At 38.5% G+C, this 12,095-nt stretch overlaps 1 protein-coding gene across 2 annotated transcripts in view; it reads left to right on the top strand.

The window, feature by feature from the left end:
* Nucleotides 1-12,095, top strand: part of GAREM1 (GRB2 associated regulator of MAPK1 subtype 1) — a 204,968-nt gene that overhangs the window by 183,541 nt on the left and 9,332 nt on the right. The window lies entirely within an intron of this gene.

Raw genomic sequence — 12,095 nt, 5'->3', positions numbered from 1 at the left:
AAAGCATCATGGGGGTGCTCACTTACACACCACACATACACACACACAGGTGCCAGCCCGGTTTTGCTCACCACCTCAAACGTAACTCACTCAGCTGAGGAGGAGTCTATCAGATTTTAATGTAAAAGGTCATACAGGAGAAAGAGCCCTCTGTTTTGACCATGTTCTTTGATTGACAGGCACTCTGAACCTTCACGACTCATTTTTGATCATTGGATTTCATTATATCTGAAGGGCGAAAGCGCTTGAGGCATAGGGTGTAATTCTGTTCATTTATTTGACAGTATCTGTGGTAGTGGTTTCCTTTTTTTCTATCTCTAGCAGAATCCTTTAAAAGAAAAAAAAAAAACTAACACAGATCACAATAAATAGAAGAATTACAATCAAAACCCATCTGACTGAAGGACAGATTGGAGGGATGGGGTCTCCCGTTGGCCCTGTCTACTCTGCCCCCACCAGGTGGTCTCAGGACACCTCTCTGGAAACACAGGGCTGTGTAGAGCCTTGTATCAAAACCATGGGCTAGATACTAGAAAAGTCACCATCAGTGACCACTGAAATCATGACCCTGGACTCTAGCAACTTCCCCTTTTGTAGGGAAGGTAACAGATGAAAAGAGAGGACTACTATACAAGTTAAAATGTGGGAAGTATACATAGGTCATGTATGGGGGGAGTTCAGAGGAGAAAAGAACTTCTAGTTGTGCAAGAGAAGCCTTCATGGAGATGACATTTCAGATGAGCCAAGAGCATATACATGAATGGAAAGAGCAGAGAGATGGGAAAGAAGGGCGTTCCAGACAGAATGGCTTGAGCAAAGGCAAGGGCAGATGAGGGAAAATGCAGAGTTTTGCCGGGCAAGTGGAATAGGGTTGAAGAGGGAGTATGAAGGGCAGTGGTGTCTTCAAGGCTGGAACCAGGTCATGGACAGCTCTGGACACCAGGCAGCACTTTGTGCTGGGCGTCATACATAGCTGTCCATGCAGAGCCCTGATTGCTGCAAAGCTTTCCTGAGAGAAGACCCACCTCCAGCTGTTTATTCCAGGACATAACAACTCCCCAGAAATTGCAGGTCTCTACTTTCCCCTGCTCCTTACAAGATCTACCAGGGATCCTAAGGCACAAGCCCAGAGATCCCCGTATCCAGTAGGGGTTGTGGAATATTTGGGGGAAGTCTTGGTGGAGTCAGAGTCCTTGGTTCTTTTATTCATGTCAGATGGTGTTCCCCCAAAAAACAGGTAAAAGGTGAGGGGACACTCCTAGTAAGTACTTCAGGCATTTTTAGGGATGTCTCAACTTACCTGTGTATGTGATGTTGCTTGAAGCTTGGAGCCTTCTCTTCAATAGGAATGTGACCACATGAGCTTTTCCTATAGAACTCTGGTCCCACCTGGCACATAACGGGGACTCCTGTCTGTTGACTGATCGATTGACTCATCCAAGGTGGTCCCACCCAGTTATTTACATAACCAAGTCTTGAGGTAGGAAACTGGCAGTGATTGTTTTCACTGAGGCTAGTGAAAGATGAGTAAGAACACAAATATTAAGAGGCCCTATCTTGACCCTGGTACTAAAAGAAAAACGTTAGAGTTAAATTTGAAACTAAAAGCAAATCTCACAGCAGAAGAAAAGGTTTGGGCCTCCAGTCTAAGCCGTAATTTCTTATGACATAAGAGAACCTTCTCAGAGCATGTTCGGTGTTTATAGAATGCTCTAATCATAAAGACTTTTTATAAACACGTGAAATTACTTAATTTTCTTTTTTTAAGAATTAGGCATTTCAAATGAAGTCATGTCTTTTATTGGTTCTGTGACCATGAAACAAATTTTCCAGTTTTAGGATGTGCGTGGGATCCAGAGAACGTCATAACTGTTAGATGTGGCTTCAGCTTGTAGCTTTCAAAAGGGAACTTTAATGGGGCATACATTCAAGTGCTCCCACAGAATTAAACTTCTTTGGATAGTGACAGTGGGGTGGGTCCTGGGAAAAAGCTGGGCCATAGAAAGGGAAGCAGAGCTGATAACTGGCAAATGAACGCTGCTTTGCCACAGTCCGTGTCCCAGTCATGTTAATATCTAGAGGGACAGTGGCTCCACTACAGTGTATGTCAGCCTGTGCCTTTTCTCCTTATTCTATTCTTCACTCCCTACTTCAGGGTCCTAAGTTACAGCAAATATCTGTGCTCTTTCTCCAGCAGATTTTGACAGTCTTTGTTTCTGTAAATGAGATAAAAATCTTTCTCCTTCAACAGTAATTCTTGCTATGTTTCCAGCAGTGTGCTGCAGTTCCGGCATCATCTGGTTAATGCTTGACCACTGTCCTACCCATATGCTAAAATGGAAAACTAGGCTATGGGGCCAAACAGAAAATCCTCAGTGGAGGAGTGATCAGTTTAGCCCTGTTAATATACTTTGTACTTGATGTGGCTACTTAGAGTTATGCTCTAGTCTGTACCTTTGTAAAGATCGTTAAATACAAAGGTTTTTTTTCTTTAAACACAATACACTGCCACTTACCTTTCCCAACAATAAGAGGCTATTCCCCCCCCCCCCCAACTGGAACATCCCAGGGAAGAGTAAACAGCTCCTGGTTCCAGGCACAGAAGAGAAATTGTTGCAGATGAGCCCAAGCTGGGGAGCTGCCCAGCTTACTGAGTGGTGACATTTTCATTTTTTTAAATTGTGCAGAGTGCCCTCAAATCAGAATGACCTGACAGTTCCTCTTGAGTGGGTTATCCTTAATTGGTTCATATGTTCTAAACACATCCTCTATTTCGTAACATTGTGGGCCTCATTCCATAATTTTAATTTTCTGGCTGTTGGCTGATAATGTCTAAAATATTTACCCAGATACTCTCTACAAGTGACAGTCTTCAAGAGCTGCCTTTTTTTTGTGATTTTTTTTTTTTTTTTTTTCCTCTTTGGAAGATGCCATTTTGGAGAGCAGTGACGGGAAGGCTTGATAGTGCATGAAATCTATAAATACAATGTTTGACTCTTAGACTATTCTGGTCAATGCAGTAAATTACAAATCAGTATCAAAACTACTGGATCACAACTCTTCTATAGCTATGTGTGCAGTAGTATCAAACCTGAGGACCCCAGAACCCAGGGATTAATTCATGTCCTCTGTCTGTCTTTAGTAACAGAAAAACAAAAGTGCATTCACTCTTGGTTGGATGTTAACGTGGCAGCGATTCTTGAGATTCATGAAAGAAAAATCATAAAAGGAGCTCTAGGTCGAAACCACTGGTTTAAAGCAAGTTTTCCTGCAGTGTGGATGAAGAATTTGTTAACCTTTGGGATTGACAGGATGCCCCCTGACAATGACAATACGAGAAGCAGTAGGGACTGAATTGTAAGATGGATTGTGGTAGCATACATTCATTGTTATAAGGCTGAAGTCCATCATACATAAAGTTCCTGTAATGGAGCACACTGTCTTATTGATGTTTGAGAAAAATAAGACATAAAGGGCGAATTTAATCCAGATCTACACTGCACCTAGATCAGTAGGTGCCCGAGAAGACTGCACTATCCAGGAGTCTGAATCTGCAGACTGAGCAGCTGATGAGAAAACAGCAGGGGACACCAAGCATCCTGAGAGTCTTCATTTCCCTTCTCAGTGGAATTTCACCGGGAGCAGAGAGGAGTGATCTGCCACACTATGTGATGGGTCATTAGAGGCACAAAACATCATGTCTAAGAGCCACACGTGGATTTGCGTCCTCACTCTGCCACTTAGTAGCTCCATAGCTTCACACCTTGGGCAAACTATTTAACTTTCTGAGTCAGTTCCTGCGGCAACTAATAACAGTGTCTTCATTGCATTATTGTATTATACAAAGTACTTGGCAGTTTTCCCTGGCACTCGGTAAGCATTCAATAAATAGTAGCGGTAACTTAATATGGGATGCATTCTTTTTTAGGGTTAGATAGAAAATAATCTTTTGGAGGTTATTTCCCCTGTCCTTCCTTGCCTAAGGTGTAAGGCCTCTCCAGAGAGTCGTGGAAGCTGATGGGGACGAGGACACCCACCTCCACAGACAGACCAGCAGAGAGCCTGGCGCACAGGCAGGGGACAGTCATCCCCGCATTCCAAAAGTGCATCCTAACAGGCTCGAAAAGTAGCAAAACATTCTTTTCATCTGACTTTTAAAATGTCTGCTTGATAAGCTAGATGTTATGTGTTATAGTTACCTACCTGTGGAGCCAAAATTGTAATCATGACAAACCAAGAAAAGAGCTACAGAAATGCTCGGCATCCTGTGGGCCCCAATAATATGTAATCCTTTCATGGGGGATTTGGGGGTTTTGTAGAACTATAGAGTACCTATGAAAATGCCACATGTGGTTCTAAGGCTGCAATATGTGTCAAGAAACTGAAATTCCTAGGAAAACCTCTCTAGAAATATTAAAGCTGAGAAGTTGCCTTGACTAATTCCATTAGGCATGGTGAGGCTAGGTCATGGTGCTACCAGGTGTCACACCTGGATGTGTCCACCCAACAGAATGAGGGCCCTCACGAGACTACCAAAATTAAGAAAAAGTCATAAAAATATATTGTTTAAAAACCGAGAGAACTGATTCTTAAGAATTGAGCTATAAGAATTAATTCTACTCTACAACCAGCAAACACTGAGGTAAGAGGCGGCAGGACATGCATACTAAAAACGGCCTTGCACCAAAAAAACGAACCCAGGCTACACAGGAGGCTCCCACATAAAAATAGCCCTCCAAGACCACAGTAGATAATTGTTTCTCCTAAATTCATAGAGTAAGAGAAATATAAATAAAATTAAGAAGCAGAGGAAACACTCCCAATTAAAAGATGAAGAGAATTCCCTTGAAAGAACAAACAATGAAACATACCTCTTCAGTCTAATAGACACCAAGTTTAAAAGGAGATAATGAAAATACTGAAGGAATTAAGAAGGGCTATCAATAGGAATGCAGATTACTGTAAAAAGGAACTACTGTAGAAACTATAAAAGAGGAGCCAGGAAAAATTAGAAAACTCATTTGCTGAGATGAAAACTGACTGAGCTAAAGGCAATGAATAGCAGATTGAATAATGCAGAAGAACAAATAAGTGTTCTGGAAGATAGAATAATGGAAATCATCCAGTCAGAACACAGAAAGCCCAACTGGGGGAAAGAAAATGAAAGCAAAATAAGAAACCAATGGGATAATATAAAGCATGCCAATCTACGCATAATAGGGATCCCAGAAGGAGAAGAAAGAGAAAAGTGGTTCAAAAATGTGTTTGAAGAAATTATGGCTGAAAACTTCCCGAACCTAAAGAAGGAAACAGATGTCCAGGTACAGGAAGCACAGAGGGTCCCAAACAAGATGAACCCAAACAGACCTACACCAAGCCATATTATAATAGAAATGGCAAAAGTTAAAGAGAGGAAGGATTCTAAAGGCAGCAACAGAAAAACAAAGAGTTAATTACAAGGGAACCCCCCATAAGGCTATCAGCTAATTTCTTAATAGAAACATTTTCAGGACAGAAGGGAATGGCAAGATATATAGTCAAAGTTCTGAAAGGGACAAATCTGCAACCTAGGATATGCTACCTAGCAAGATTATCATTTAGAATAGAAGGAGAGAGAAAGAATTTCTCAGACAAGCAAAAACTAAAAGAATACAGCAATACTAAACCTATCCTAAAAGAAATATTGAAAGGTCTTCTCTAAATGGAAGAGAAGCAAGAAGGTATAGGAAAGAGAAAATCACAATTGGAAAGTAAATCACTTAATAAGCCAGTAGGCGGATTTTTTTAAAAATCAAAAAGATTTTTGTGCAAGTGATGACAGCCACAATGAACAGCAAAAGGATAAATATGAAGATGTAAAAGAGGACATCAAAATCATAAAATGTGGGAGAGGAGAGTAATAAAATGTAGACTTTTTTGTTTGTTTTTTTTTAGAATGTGTTTGAGCCTATATGACTACCAGTCTAAAAGCAAGTAGATAGGAAGGGGTTAAAATACTTGAAAAACAAGGTAACCACGAATCAACACATAAAATCGACTTACAAAAACCAAAAAGAAGAGAACACAAGCATAATATAACAGGAAATCATAAACCACAAAAAGAAAAAGAAAGGGACAAAGAAGAAATACAAAATTAACTGGAAAACAAGGTTTAAAATGGCAATAAATAGATATCTATTTATAATTACTTTAAGTGTCAGTACACTAAATGCTCCAATCAAAAGACAGGAGAATGGCAGGTTGGATTAAAAACAAGAGCCTATAATATGCTGCTTATTGTAGGCAACACATAAAAAAGAGACCCACTTTAAGGCAAAGGACATACAGACTGAAAGTGAGGGGATGGAAAAAGATATCTCATGCAAATGGAAATGACAGAAAAGTGGGGGTCTCACTACTCATGTCAGACAAAATAGACTTTAAAACAAAGGCCATAAAGATAAAGAAGGACACTATATAGTGATAAAGGAATCAAGACAGGAAGAGGATATTACATCCTCAAAATATATGCACCCAATATAGGAGCATCCAAATACATAAAACAAATACCAGTAGACATAAAGGGAGAAATTGATGGGAATACAATAATAGTAGAAGGCTTTAACACCCCACTCACATCAATAGACACATCTTCTAGACAGAAATTAGTAAGGCAGCAGAGATCCTAAAGGATACAGTAGAACAGTTAGACTTAATTGATATCTTTTAGGACATTACATCCAGAAAAAAACCAGAATACACATTCTTTTCAAGTGCACACAGAACATTTTCTAGGATTGACCGCATACAAGGGCACAGAACAAGCCTAAACAAATTTAAGAGTATAGAAATTATTTCAAGCTTCTTTTCTGACCACAATGGCATGAAACTAGAAATCAACCACAGGAAAAGAAATAAGAAAAAAATGATTACATGGAGACTGAACAACATGGTACTAAAAAACCAGTGGGTGAACAACAAAATGAAAGAGGAAATCAAAATATACTTTGAGACAAATGAAAATAAAAACACAACCATACAAAATCTATGGGATGCAGCAAAAGCAGTTCTTAGAGAGAAGTTCATAGTGATACATGCCTTCCGCAAAGAACAGGAAAAATCTCAAACAACCTAACCTACCACCTAAAAGAATTAGAAAAAGAAAAATAAAATCTAAAGTGAGCAGAAGGAAGGAAATAATAAAGATCAGAGAGGACATAAATAAAATAGAGATTTAAAAAGCAATAGAAAAAAAATCAAAAAAAAAGAGCTGGCTCGTTGACAAACCTCTGGCTAGGCTCACCAAAGAGAAAAGAAAGAGGACCCAAATATACAAAATAAGAAATGAAAAAGGAGAAATAACTGATACCACAGAAATACAAAATAAAATAATACTATGAACAATTATATGCCAACAAATTCAACAACCTAGAAGAAACAGACAAGTTTCTAGAAATGTACAGCCCACCAAAACTGAATCAAGAAGAAATAGATAATTTGAACAGACAGATCACTAGAACTGAAATAGCGTCCGTAATTTTAAAAACTCCCTACAAACAAAAGTCCAGGACCAGATGGTTTCACAAGTGAATTCTACCAAACATAGAAAAAAAAAACGTATACTGATCCTTCTCATACTCTTCCAGAAGATTGAAGAGGAAGGAAGGAATGTATGCCCAAAGACATTCCATGAAGCCACCATCACCCTGATACCAAAGCCAGACCAAGACAGTACCAAAAAAGAAAATTACAGGCCAATATCTTTGATGAATATAGATGCAAAAATTCTCAACAAAATATTTGCAAACCAAATCCAACAACACATAAAAAAGATCTTACACCACAACCAAGTTGGATTCATCCCAGGGTCACAAGGATGGTTCAACGTAGCAAATTAATCAATGTAATACACCACATCAACAAAAGAAAAGACAAAAACCAAATGATCACTCAGTAGATGCAGAAAAAGCATCCATTCACCATAAAAACTCTTACCAAAGTGGGTATAGAGGGAACATATCTCAACATAGTAAAAGCTATTTACCACAAACCCACCAGCAGTATCATACTCAACAGTGAAAAGCTGAAAGCCTTCCCACTAAATTCTGGAACAGGACAAGGATGACTACTCTCACCATTTCTATTCAACATAGTATTGGAAGTCCTAGCCACAGCAGTCAGACAAAAAGAAAAGAAGTTATCCAAATTGGAAGAGAAGAGGTAAAATTGTCATTATATGCAGATGACATGATACTATATATAGAAAACCCTAAAGACTCCATACAATAACTACTAGACTGATGCACAAATTCAGCAAGTTAGCAGGATATAAGATTAGCATACAGAAATCTGTTGCATTTCTTTACGCTAGCAATGAAATATCAGAAAGGGAATGCTAAAAAAAAAAAAAAAAGCCCTTCTAATCACATCAAAAAAAAAAAAAAGGAATAAACCTGACCAGGACTTCCCTGGTGGTCCAGTAGAAGAATCTGTCTTCAATGCAAGGGACGCCAGTTCGATCCCTGGTCAGAGAACTAAGATCCCACATGCTGCAGGGCAACTAAGCCCATGCGCCACAACAAAAAGATCCCATATGCCACAACTAAGACCCAACGCAGCCAAAAAAAAATAATTGTTTTTAAAAGTCAATCTTAAAAAAAAAACCCGACCAAGGAGGTGAAAGACGTGTATGCTGAGAACTATAAAACATTAATAAAGGAAATTGAAGATGATTCAAAGAAACGGAAAGATATTCCCATGCCCTTGGATTGGAAAAATTAATATTGTTAAGATGACCATACTTCCCAAAGCAATCTACCCATGTAATGGATATCCCTATCAAATTACCCATGACATTTTCCACAGAACTAGAACAAATAATCTTAAAATTTATATGGAATCACAAAAGACCCAGAATCGCCAAAGAAATCCTGAGGGAAAAAAAGTTGAAGGCATAACCCTCCCAGACTTCAGACAATACTACAAAGCTACAGTAATCAAAACAGTGTGGTATTGGCACAAAAACAGCATATGGATCAATGGACCAGAATAGAGAGCCCAGAATTAAACCCACACCCCTACAGTCAATCTTTGACAAAGGAGGCAAGAATATAACATGGGGAAAAAAAGTCTCTTCAGCATGTGGTGTTGGGAAAATTGAACAGTCACATGTAAATCAATGAAGTTAGAACACACCCTCACACCATACATGAAAATAAACTCAAAATAGCTTAAAGACTTAAATATAAGACATGACACCATAAAACTCCTAGGAGAGAACATAGGCAAAACATTATCTGACATAAATCGTACCAATGTTTTCTTAGGTCAGTCTCCCAAGGCAGTAGAAATAAAGCAAAAATAAACAAGTGGGACCTAATCACATTTACAAGCTTTTTTACAACAAGAGAAACTGTAAAACGAAAAGACAACCTACAGACTGGGAGAAACTATTTGCACATGATGTGACTGACAAGAGCTTAATTTTCAAAATATACGAACGGCTCATACAACTCAACAACAAAAAAGCGAACAACCCAACTGAAAAATGAGCTGAAGACCTAAGTAGACATTTCTCCAAAGAAGACATACAGATGGCCAACAGGCACATGAAAAGATGCTCAAGATCGCTAATTATTAGAGAAATGCAAATCAAAACTACAATGAGGTATCACCTCACACTCATCAGAACGGCCATCATTAAAAAATCTACAAACAACAAATGCTGGAAGGGTGTGGAGAAAAGGGAGCCCTCCTGCATTGTTGGTGGGAATGTAAATTGGTGCAGCCACTATGGAAAACAATATGGAGGTTCCTCAAAAAACTAAAAATAGAGTTGCCATATGATCCAGTAATCCCACTCCGGGGCATATATCCAGACAAAGCTATAATTCAGAAAGATACATGTCCCCCTATGTTCATAGCAGCACTGTTCACAATAGCCAGGACACAGAGACAACCTAAACGTCCATTGTCAGATGAATGGATAAAAAAGATGTGGTGCGTATATACAATGGAATACTACTCAGTTATTAAAAAGAAAAAAATGAAATATTGCCATTTGCAGCAACATGGATGGACCTAGAGATGATCATACTAAGTGAAGTAAGACAGAAAGAGAAAGACAAATACCATACGATATCACTTATATGTGGAATCTAAAATATGACACAGATGAACTTATCTACAAAACAGAAGCAGACTCACAGACAGAGAACAGACTTGTGGTTTCCAAGGGGGAGGGAGGGGGAGGGAGAGACAGATTGAGAGTTTCGGATTAGCAGATGCAAAATATTATGTATAGAATAAACAACAAGGTCCTACTGTACGCACAAGGAACTATATTCAATATCCTGAGATAACCATAATGGAAAAGAATATGAAAAAGAATGTGTGCATATATGTATAACTGAATCACTTTGCTACCCAGCAGAAATTAACACAACATTATAAATCAACTATACTTCAATAAAATAAATTTTTAAAAAAAGAATTGATTCTACTCTGAATTTTTATTTTGTCTTTGGGCTTTCTCCTACTGACTATTAATATTAGAGAAGACAAGGGGGGAGGGATAAATTCGGAGCTTGGGATTAACATACACACACTACTATATCTAAAATAGGTATAGTATATCTACATTCCAGTCAAAAAAATTTTTAAGTGATATAAATTAAAGCTAAAATAAATAGAGAAGGCACTAAAGGAGAGATTTTCTTAAATAAACCTTGTGTATTAATAGTCAAATTTAGGTAATAAAAAGATTAATCTGCAAGTGATTATTTACTTTTCAAAATAATTGCTCTACAAAAGGATTCACTCAGGATTCCACTAATTAATGCGGTCTCCTAAGGCATTTGACATTTAATTAATTTTAATTACAGATTTTGAGGAGTACTCTGTAAGCAAGCCATACCTACATTTCCCATTTGTTAATTGAAATAAGGACTGAATTATTATTGTGTTTTGGTAATTTTGAAACTAATTGCCTTTAGTTTTGTGTAGGTTATTTATTTTTAAATGAAACCTTCTAGGCCAAGAAATTTTCTCCTGTGTCTGCCGAAAGTCTCAATGATTAGAATGTTAATAAAGTCATTGTAATATTCTATGGGATAGCCCTTGTTTCAAATCTGCACTCTTGGGTTTACCATTTGCACAAAATCACATTAATGGGAAAGTTATATACTATTTAAATATATCTATCATGCATTATACTCCTTTCTCAGAAAAGGTCTTTATTCTCTGCCCCAATGGCATAGTCTTTCTTTGGAGTCCAGGGAAGCACCCTGGAACTTAAACAAGTATTCTTTTCAGAACTGCGTGCCCTTCTTGTTTCCCAGTAGCGGCCTGCTGTGCCCTCTGCCTTGACTCCCTTGCCTGAGGCCTGGAGGTTGGAGGCCATTGCAGACCCAGGCCTGCCTTAGGTCCTTATCATCCGCATACACAACGGGAAAAAGAAACACACACATCTGAGAATCAGGATTTCAACTGTAAATCACATCTGCCCTGGCGTAATTCATCAGATAGATGTTCATTTATTGCCATGTTGTCATTGTAAAACTTTAATTTCTGTTTGGCTGAAAATACCCCTGATGGGTATGTGACAGGGTTGTGAACTCTTTGTATAAAAGCCTCTTTATAAATAAGATTTCTTAAGGCTGTAATGATTTTGTTATCTGGGAGAGGGAGTGTGGGAAGAAATGTAAAATACAGGGCAGAGGGCATGCAGTGAAGGCAAAGTTACAAAGTTCAGGGAAGCATGGTTACAAAACTCCTTTCTTTGCAACACTGACATTATCCCGAAGTCAGCTTTTTAGAGAAGAAAACTCATGGTAAAGGTGAGTCCAGTTTTAGATCAAGCTCCCCTATAGTGTGTGTGTTTTCTGAATTAGTGTCAACATAGAAACAACATGATCCTTAGTCCGCCTAAGGATGGCCGAAGCCCGTTAGTGACTGCCCACAGTTCCAAGCAGTGTGGTCTTTGAGCCGAGATTTTCACCCACAGGTATGTGGTGGCAGATTTTAGACTGTAGACAAGGAAATGTGAGGCCTCGTTGGCAAGTGTCTCCAGGTCCATTGCCTTGTATTTAAAAGTTGAATAATTGCTGCTATGAAAT

Source organism: Delphinus delphis, chromosome 13 (assembly GCF_949987515.2).
Source record: "Delphinus delphis chromosome 13, mDelDel1.2, whole genome shotgun sequence".
In the NCBI taxonomy this organism is placed as follows: domain Eukaryota; kingdom Metazoa; phylum Chordata; class Mammalia; order Artiodactyla; family Delphinidae; genus Delphinus; species Delphinus delphis.
This window is presented reverse-complemented; position numbering and strand designations above follow the sequence as displayed.